The sequence below is a fragment of the Convolutriloba macropyga genome, chromosome 6 (assembly GCF_964194025.1).
Source record: "Convolutriloba macropyga chromosome 6, txConMacr16.3, whole genome shotgun sequence".
Lineage (NCBI taxonomy): Eukaryota > Metazoa > Xenacoelomorpha > Acoela > Convolutidae > Convolutriloba > Convolutriloba macropyga.
Window position 1 is genome coordinate 55,239,128 of NC_134473.1, and position 9,248 is coordinate 55,248,375.

At 32.2% G+C, this 9,248-nt stretch overlaps 1 protein-coding gene across 2 annotated transcripts in view; it reads left to right on the forward strand.

Annotated features, from left to right (window-relative positions):
- The window catches only part of LOC142341776 (uncharacterized), a 645,707-nt gene that overhangs the window by 498,443 nt on the left and 138,016 nt on the right, over positions 1-9,248 (forward strand). The window lies entirely within an intron of this gene.

Consider the following 9,248-nt stretch of genomic DNA (forward strand, 5'->3'; position numbering starts at 1 on the left):
AATAGCGTCAATTAAAACTTCATTAACGCCAATTAACTTGGTTTTCGCTAGGAAAAAAGCATTAGTTCTTAATGAGGTTTTGCAACAAGTTGTGAAAAAAAACAGACACGCCAAAGCTAAAAATTACAATTTTTATTTCGAAAAAAAATTAAGTTCGAATAATTAAAACCAGTAGATTCCAACTGAAATCTTTAAACAAGTGTACTTTAAATCATACCTTCATCTGAAGAGGTTGAGAACTCTCAGTGTCCAGAATATCTCGTACGTCTACAAAAACAAACAAACGACAAATATGGAGGGAAAAACTCAACTAAGTTTTGCGAAAAAACGGTGTCGAAGCCGTTAAACACATTTTCTATTCCATTAAAAATATATAATCAATTGCAGCTTCAAGGACAAATAGGGTCAAAATTAAGTAAACATTTGATTTGAAAGTCAATAAAAACTTTCTGAAATCGTTAAATTGGTTACTTTCTTCATCAATAGGAAGACACTAAGACCTGCAAGTATTCAGAAGTTTTTATACGACCACAATAACAACAACAAAAAGACAAAAATAAAAAAGTTTCTTTGATTTCTGCTAGAAGGTGTCAAAGTTAATAATCCATTTATTATTTCGAAAAAAAAAGACTTAAAATTCAAAACAATTTAAAGGTTTCAACTAAAAAAGTGATATCAATTCATGAAACGCCATAGGATGCCGTTTTAGGACAATTTCTGATTGCAATGCAAATCATAAACGACGTTTTTTAAGCGATATTATCGGTTTCATTATAAGCGTTGATTTGATTTGCTCTGTTTTGTAACTAATTTAAAGAAAGAAAAATACTAAAACCTTTTTTACACGTTTTTAATTAAAAATGATTTATGCGTTTTGGTCAATTATCGATTTTAGTTAGCAAAAAACCAACAAAAAATTAATTCAAGAACCTTCTCAGAGGAAGCAGCGCAAGTGCAAGTACAATAAGCCCTCTTCGAAGTTAGCGACGATTGCGTCAGCGTTTTTTAGGTGTGTTAACCCGGTCATTATAAAGAAAGTGGAAGCTTATTTCGTGCAATTTTTAATCAATTGACGACATAAAAAATCATTGGAGTTTATAGTCTCCCCACTAAAGTGGGTTGAAACAATAAATTTTAGTTCACAAAATAATTTAGTGTTTTTGGAACCGTAATTTATATCGACAACTTGTAAGTGAGGGCAGATATACCACAAAAAAATCGATAAATCGGACTGTATGTCGCAAACAAAAATGTTTGTAGCTTTCTTGGAGCTCTCAAAAATGCTATTTTCATGCATTCATCGGACTTACCTCAAAGTATATTATGTAAAATAAGAAAAAGTTTGTTGGGGTGCAATCTCGTTCAAGGAGAATCGGGTGAATTTGACCGCGATAAAGTCATAACAGTTAACTGAATTCTTAAAGGCTCTCGGAACTCTATTTTCTTAAATCAAAATCGGAGGGCTGCGCCTGGACGATAAATCAGTTGTAAACAATCGGTAACTCTGGTTCTTCAAATGTGGTAACTTTAATGACAACAATAATCCTAGTTGCCAAGCGACCGTGATTACCCCACCCCTATCAATTTAGCAATTGGGTTAGCTAGAGGAATTCATTTATCTGCTCAGACTCAAAAGATTGTACGCAATTTTGTTATAAAGTCTAGCCCTCCCTTAATCGGGCGAATTTACCTCCTGTCCCCTTCAAATGTGTCTGATTGATTAATTATGCAACGAATTTTAGGTATCATGAGATAAGCTGAATGGACGAAGGAAAACAATGTTCAATTTGGACGAAAATTTGTTAGATGTTTCAAAAAGTACATTTAAGTACAATTAGAATTAATATCAGAATTTGGATTCAGATTGTATTATATCGCTAAAAACAAAAAATAAATATATGCAATACCAGGAAAAAAAGGTGATTAAATTTAATAGTAGATTTGTTTCTTCAGTTTTGTTTTTTTTTAAGTTCTCTCTGAAGAAAGAGTGATTCAAATTCCTCGTGCATGTAATAAAATATATGCAACACAATCTTGAACACCATTCGAGTCCAGTGACTCTTATGAAAGTGTCCCAATTGACCATTGCCCCTATTTGATTGATTTTGTTTAAGAGAGTTAGTCATTTTGAAGAGTTCAAAAAATTAGCGCCAGCGAAAATAACTCACCTTTTGGCACAAGAAATCACAAGACTGTTGATAACAATAGTGGCTGAAACTCAATGAAGTGGAAAGTGCTGCTTTGTGACAGATCTCTGGAAGAGAATTTTATTTGTCTTGGATGAATTCACCTATCACGCATTAGTTTGTTCACATATGATGTTGAAAAACATAAGTTTTGTTTAATATCGGGTGTGTGCGTGTGTCTGTGTTTCATTTCAGCAAAAAGCACGGTTTTTATCACCACAATTTTGATCTGGTATTCAGACTTGCCCAGTCGTGACCAATACTTGAAATTACACTTCTAGGTGTAAAAAAGTGACAGATCATATTTCTGTATCATTTTTGATATAATACTTCCAATTAAATTTGCCAATATTGAAATTTATTTTGGATTAGGTCCTGGAATGCTTATCTACCAGATATATTTAATTTTTTTCATTGTCTTACCAATTGTGGTGGGCAAAAATTTTTAAAAATTTTTTAAATTTTTAAAATTTTTGAAATTTTTAAAAATTTTTTAGGATAATTTAAGTTTAACTGGGAGTTCAGGTAAAATTGTTGATTTACGCAAGTTTAGTTAATTTTTATCTGAAAATTACGTTAAGTTCGTGTGAATCAACAAAAATTTGATAACTTTTGGTGAGTAAATTTACCGAAGACTTATATTTTTCGCCCATTTGATTTATCGTCTGAGTGATATTGTGAATGTAATAAATACTACGAATTTGATTTGCCGCCCCGTTGAAACGCCCCCAGAAATTGCAATTGCTATACGGACTGGTTCTATTTCCAGACAAAATTAATGTGGGTCTGTTGGAATAGGTAATCCATAAGAGATAAATTACAAAATCAAGGGCAAAGCGTCAATTCTGGAATAATTTTGACATAGATTTATGGTTATCAAAGGTATATAGAGTTACAGTGGAAAAAAGAATCAAGGTTAAAATTGTACAAACATATTCTTAGGAATCAATTAGAAAATATTTCTGATACTTTTAGTTTGCTTCAAAAGCACAAGAAACACAATCAAAGCGCCTCAAGTACAAAATGTTTATAAATGCTATTTCTGTATTTCTTCCGTTGTTTACAGTTTCTCTTGCCGCTAAGCGGAAGTTTCCTGAAGTAATAGCCACAATTGTGGAAAAGAGATGAAAATCTGTTGAATAAAAGTAATCGGTATATAACTGATTTCGATTCTTTATTCGCTTTGAGTCCCGAGTTAAGGGGTTGCAATGTTAGTGCGATCCAATTCTGAAAGTTTAGCTGTGATAAATTGTTTAACTAGGAATAATTTCACTGGAGCTCAGGTGATTTTTCGCCCTTTCTGAAGGGTCTTTGTTGTTTTCTAGAATAAACAAAAGGGGTTGCATAACAGGGCTTTGGCGATGGAGGGGGTAAAAAATTCGAGTGAAAGGGTTAAATTGGATGGAAATGCTTTTCCTTTGACAACGCTAATCCGGGTTTGCAGACCACTAAGGGCAACAGACGCCATCCAGATTAAAGTTGCGGCAAATTGTCGTGGAGAAGACTTCCCTTTTCATCAGTATAGAACAAAGTCTAGTCTTTCAATGAGGGCTAAAACAGCCTGATTAGATTTCTGAGCCACGTGATTTAGTTCATAGAAATGAAGCTATTGAAAATAATGCGATCCTACCGAGCTAACTTAATTAGTGAGCTAACCCCCCACTCCCCCCCCCCCCCGCCCCCCACCCGGCTCCACACGGGCACGCTCTCTCTTTCTATCTCATATATGCACACACCCTAACTTGCCTCGATTTAATTGGTCGACGCAAACATTGCGCGTCAGCGATAGCCCAAAATAAAACAAAAAGGTCGAATTGGTCTGTGTGATCCACAGAATGTTGCACCACTCCTCCGAAAAGACGTAAAATTTTGAAAACTGCGCAGGTTAAATTACATGCAGCGGACAGGTTCTTTAGAGTTGTTGAACATTTTTGAACATTTTTTCCTCAAATTTTTGAACATTTTTTCCTCAAATTTTTTTGTGGCTTGCTCTGAATTTTCATTGTTGGCTTTGTTTAAAAAGCAGTTTAAACAAACATCTGAACCCCAATCTGATACAAATAATAAATATTGACGCTAGTTTTTAAATTTATTCAATTCCAGTTAAAAGTTGGCTGTTTTGCCTCATATAGCCAAAAAACCTTTTATGGTTACTGTTTTGATAAAATATTTTTAAAGCAAAACTTATCATGATCTGTTTTCAAAGTATGTTTTTATTTCCCAACAAAAAAATATTGGCATTTTTTAAATGAATTTCGAAAAAAGTTGAAACATCGATTCTGTGAAATCATTTATAGCTGAAACTTAGCGGCACACAACAAACTTTTGTGGGCAATATAAAAATTAGTAATCAAAACTATTGAACTAAAATCTGACGAGTCAAAAACAAAAAAATCAGGCCGATGTAACAGATTAAAAATGAGGAAAAAAAGAAATAATATAATTGTAACGACCCAGCTGTCTAATAGTAACAACCCAGCTAACTCCCCCTGCTCCATATACTGCTAAAGAATTATAGCTTAGAAGACTCGAACCTACTTTTTCCAGAGTGAACGAAGCTGTGATCGAGTTGATTTGATGGAGTTGGAAAACGCTAACCTTCAAGGCCAAATGAAAATTTTAGTATTTTTGAACCCGAAGTCAGAATGAACTCAGCACAGGTCAAATTATTGGTGTAATTACATTCGTTGTTGATGGTATAAGCACTCAAAAGCGCTGTGGAGCGTTTTGAAATTGTGAAACTGAGTGAAAATTTTGTGCAGACCACTGCGCTAAGTTTTTGTTGAGCCTGATATGGGGAAGTTCCAGTGTGTTTTCGGCTTACAATCAGCTCTTTCTGCACAAATACATTGACTTCCCGGAAAGTTTGCAACCGTTTTAAAATTTTCACCTATATAAAAGGTTCTTGAATTTCTCTCTATTCTAAGTGGCTCTTTAATAACCAATTTAAATTTCCGTTAGAACATAAAGTTCCGACCCCGCTCATCCAAATTTTTGGCACGAAGGACTACCAAATGAGGAACAGTATTTTTCAAATAGAAATGTGTATGAACAAGAAGGATCGCTCGCAACGCAAATAACTCAGTAGAGTAAAAAATGCCACATTAGATTGATGAGATCAACGACTATTAAAGAAGCAAGTCAAGACGAACAACAAAATCAAATAACGAACATTATTTATATGCAAAACTTGATGTCCATTTTGAAAAAAAACTCATTAACAAGTCAAAATAGAGTCAGACAAAACTGAAAATAAAAAAAACTTGTACTTAACTACAAAAGAAATAGGACCATTTCATATTGATGCTCGGTAACAATTAAACAAAAACAGAAATGAAATATTGGCTTATATTTTAATAAACAATTAATTTCAAAGAAATGCAAACAATTAGATAGCAATTGAAAAAACCAACTTGTTATTAGGCACATAAGTTTCTCTAAAAAAAGTTATTAAAACCTGTTATTATCAGTTTTTTAATGCGGTTACAAAAAGAACAGCAATTAGATACGATAAAAAAATTCAATTAGAACTTGCGGGAAAAAGCTGTCGAAGCCGTAAAGCCAAATTTTGAATTTTGCCCAGCAAAAAATGTTCAGTTGAGCTTTCCTTGAACGCCAAAAACGTGGTTAGCAACTTGTCCTTAATAAGAATTGGAAGCAGGTAGACAAAAAAAGGAATAAAAGCCAATTTAATTAAAAGTTTTGTAATTTTCTGAAACAATTATTTTTAAAGTCATGAAAGCCATTAGCTACAAAAAGAAATAATAAAACAGTTTTGTTTTTTGTACAACGGAGGCACTTGAGACCTTTAATAATACAGAGTATGTCTTAAGTCTTGAAAAATAAACGTCAAATTTATTAATTGAAAATAGTTTATTTTTTTGGCTAAAAATCCGTGTCAAAGCCAGTAAGTTAATCACAAATTCTTTAAAAACATTAGAATTTGTCCACTTGCACCTTACTTTAAGGACAATATTGCCATATGTTGCCTTTAATTAACGAGACTAGGTAATAAATTGCCAAAATTGAACAAAAAAGCGAAGATAAAAAGTCTTTTTTAAAACAATTGTTTTCAAAGTAGTGAAAGCCATCAGCTATCTAATCAAGTCAGAATATTGGCTAAATTAATTCTCTTTAAAAAACCAATGAGACCTGCAATTATTCAGGAAATTTCATAGGAATAAAGAGACAAAGTAAACAGTAAAGATAAAAACAAATGATAACAATTCAATTTCGTTCTTCGAGAATGTGTGTGGAAGCCGTTTAAACAATAACATATGCCTTCAAAGAAACTGATATGTACAATTGAGTTTTATTTTGAACTTGGATATTGAAATGTGTGAACTTTATTTGAAATATTTTAATGTGACAAAACGCGAAAAAACCCTAAAAAATTGGGCCAACGACTGAAAATCAAAAAAAAATTGTGAAATCTAGTAGTGTCAGCGCCACAAAACCATAACTTAATATGCAAAACCAAAGCTTAACATGCAAAACCGCATAACTTAACATGCAAATAAGAATAACTGTTAATTCAAATAAAAGAAGAAGCATTCTTTCGTTGACGACCGTAAGCAAAAAGTGGACCAAATGAATAGAAAAAATAGTGGCAAGATTCTGTAAGCCATTGTTTATTTAAAAATCTAACGTTTCTAAAGGTCAAAACGACCATAATCTCATGAGTAAAGAGACACGGTACATTAATTTGGAACCACTTAGGAAGCTATATTCATTTACCAAAACTGAGTTTTGATTTGATTTTTCTGTTCTTTTATTAACAAAAAAGATCGATTTTTCAGAAAAAAGACCGACTAATTACAATAAGTATTCTTTGTGGATTGTAACACTCCAAGATTGAGCCAAAACCAGAATTGCTGTTGCTGCTCGACCATTGAAAGCACTCTTTTGTTTCAAGTGTTTTTGATCTAGATAAGTTGTTAGTTAGAAGATCAAAAACAACTGCTGTTATTTTGATTATCTTAAAGTTGGCAAAAAACAGCAAAATTTTACTTCCTAACTACTCTCAATGGAAATGAAAGTAAGACTAGATCCTTTGGAATTTGTAATGATTGTGTTAATTGTTTTTGGCGTTTACTTCCGGTTATTTTAATCAAAAGGACTCAAAATGCTTATTTCGTTCAATTTTTGATGAAAAAGTCTGAATTTTGAAATATTTCGCCAAAATTTTTGGTCAAAAAATGAATGTAGTCAACAAGACTTTTCTGTCTCTAAAACTAACATCAACAGTGTTATTGTTACCGATTTCAACATCTTTTAGCAAAATTGACAAAATTTTAGGCAAAAATTCCGTGAATAAAAATGTGAATAAAAATAAGGCAAATCGGTCTAATATTCACAAAAATTTGAACAACGATAACTCGCTCTAGAAAACAAAATGCACATAAATTTTTAATGATTCCACAAGATTGCTGTATTAATTTTGATTTGAGGTTTCATTTCATAGCAGATGTCCCATAAATTTTTTCCTATTAATTAGAAAATAGATGAAAATAAATTCTGATCAAAAAATTTAGCTTAATTGACTTTCATGTTTAAGCTTCATGTTGTTTTGTGACACAATTTTTAAGAATTTTGCATATATGATGTTCGCGCGTAATAAATTAAACGAGTAGTACTTGTGCTAGTTTCATTCCAAATTACATCGTTTTTGAACAGTATATCTTGGTCGTCAAAAAGAATAGCAGCACTCCCGGTACAGAACCAAAACAAAATACATTGTATTTAAATTATGTACTATTCATTCTTTTGAATGTTGTTTTTGAAGCGAGGTTTCGATCTGCAAACATTCCCAGTATTTCGTAATATTTTTTATGATTTGTTATTCCAAAATTTGCTCAACTGATACACATGCTGAAACCCATTTCCAAAGTTTAAAAATTATAAGCTGCGGCCAAAATCAAACCGCGTCCTGAAACCTTCCGAAAAATTTTTTAAAGGTCTCTGACAGTTTTTGATGATTTTTAGATAAATATCATGACGTTTTTGAAGCCTATTACCTTAAGGAAAAAAATTATGTTTTCGACACGTTTGTTTTGTTCACGCAGATTGATTTCATTTCTGTTAATTTAAAACTTTTTCGTGAATTTTTCTGTTGAATTTTTAAGAAATGGCTTTCAATTATAGTTTTCAGACAATTTGAGGCCCATTTAATTGGTTTTGTCATTGTTAATGTTTAGGCATTTACGATTATCTCCTAAAAAAGGTCAAAAGCAATCATCTCCTAGATTTACCGACCAAATACGATAGAAAACAATCAAAAACAATCATTGCCTAAAATTACCGATCAAAAACGATCGAAAACAATAAAAAACAATCATTTCCTAAAATTGCCGATCGAAAACGGTCATTTCCCACACTTATTTGAATGCTTTTGATTGGTCTCGTCAACAGGGGTTTAAATCTCATATGAGGACTTGTTATTGTCTGGTTGTTATCTAGTCTCGTTAACTACAGGCCAATTATTACATTACTGTTGTCAAAGGAAGGTTTCGAAAGGGGATTAGTGTCACACAATCCAATGTTTTTAAAGAATTCGTTGACTTTACTGGCTTCGACACGAAAAAAAAGTAAATTAATTTTTGATTTTTGTTATGTTTGACTTTCTTTTTGTAGACGTAAGACATATTCTGGATAATTTCAATTCTCAAGGGCTTGCTTTGGAAGAATAAACGAATCTATTTAATTATTTCATTCTGTAATTAATGGCGTTCATGTCTTTGGAAATATTTTTTTTCGAAAAAAATTTAAAGTGTTACTTAATTTTGCATTTCTCTCATTTCATCTTCCTGTTACCCAGCTTCATTAATGAGAGGTTGCATAATACATTATAGGTGCTTACAGAAAGTGCAATTGAACACATTTTGATGGCCATAGTATGGCTTTACGGTTTCGAAAACTTTTTCTGCCAAGTTTTTATTGATTTTTTGTTTGTTGTCTATATATTCTTTTTGTAACCGCGTAAAAAATTGAATAACGGCAGCTCTTAATTCCTTCTATGAGAGCATTGGTAATCGTGCGCCTACGGGATATTTTATTTGATAT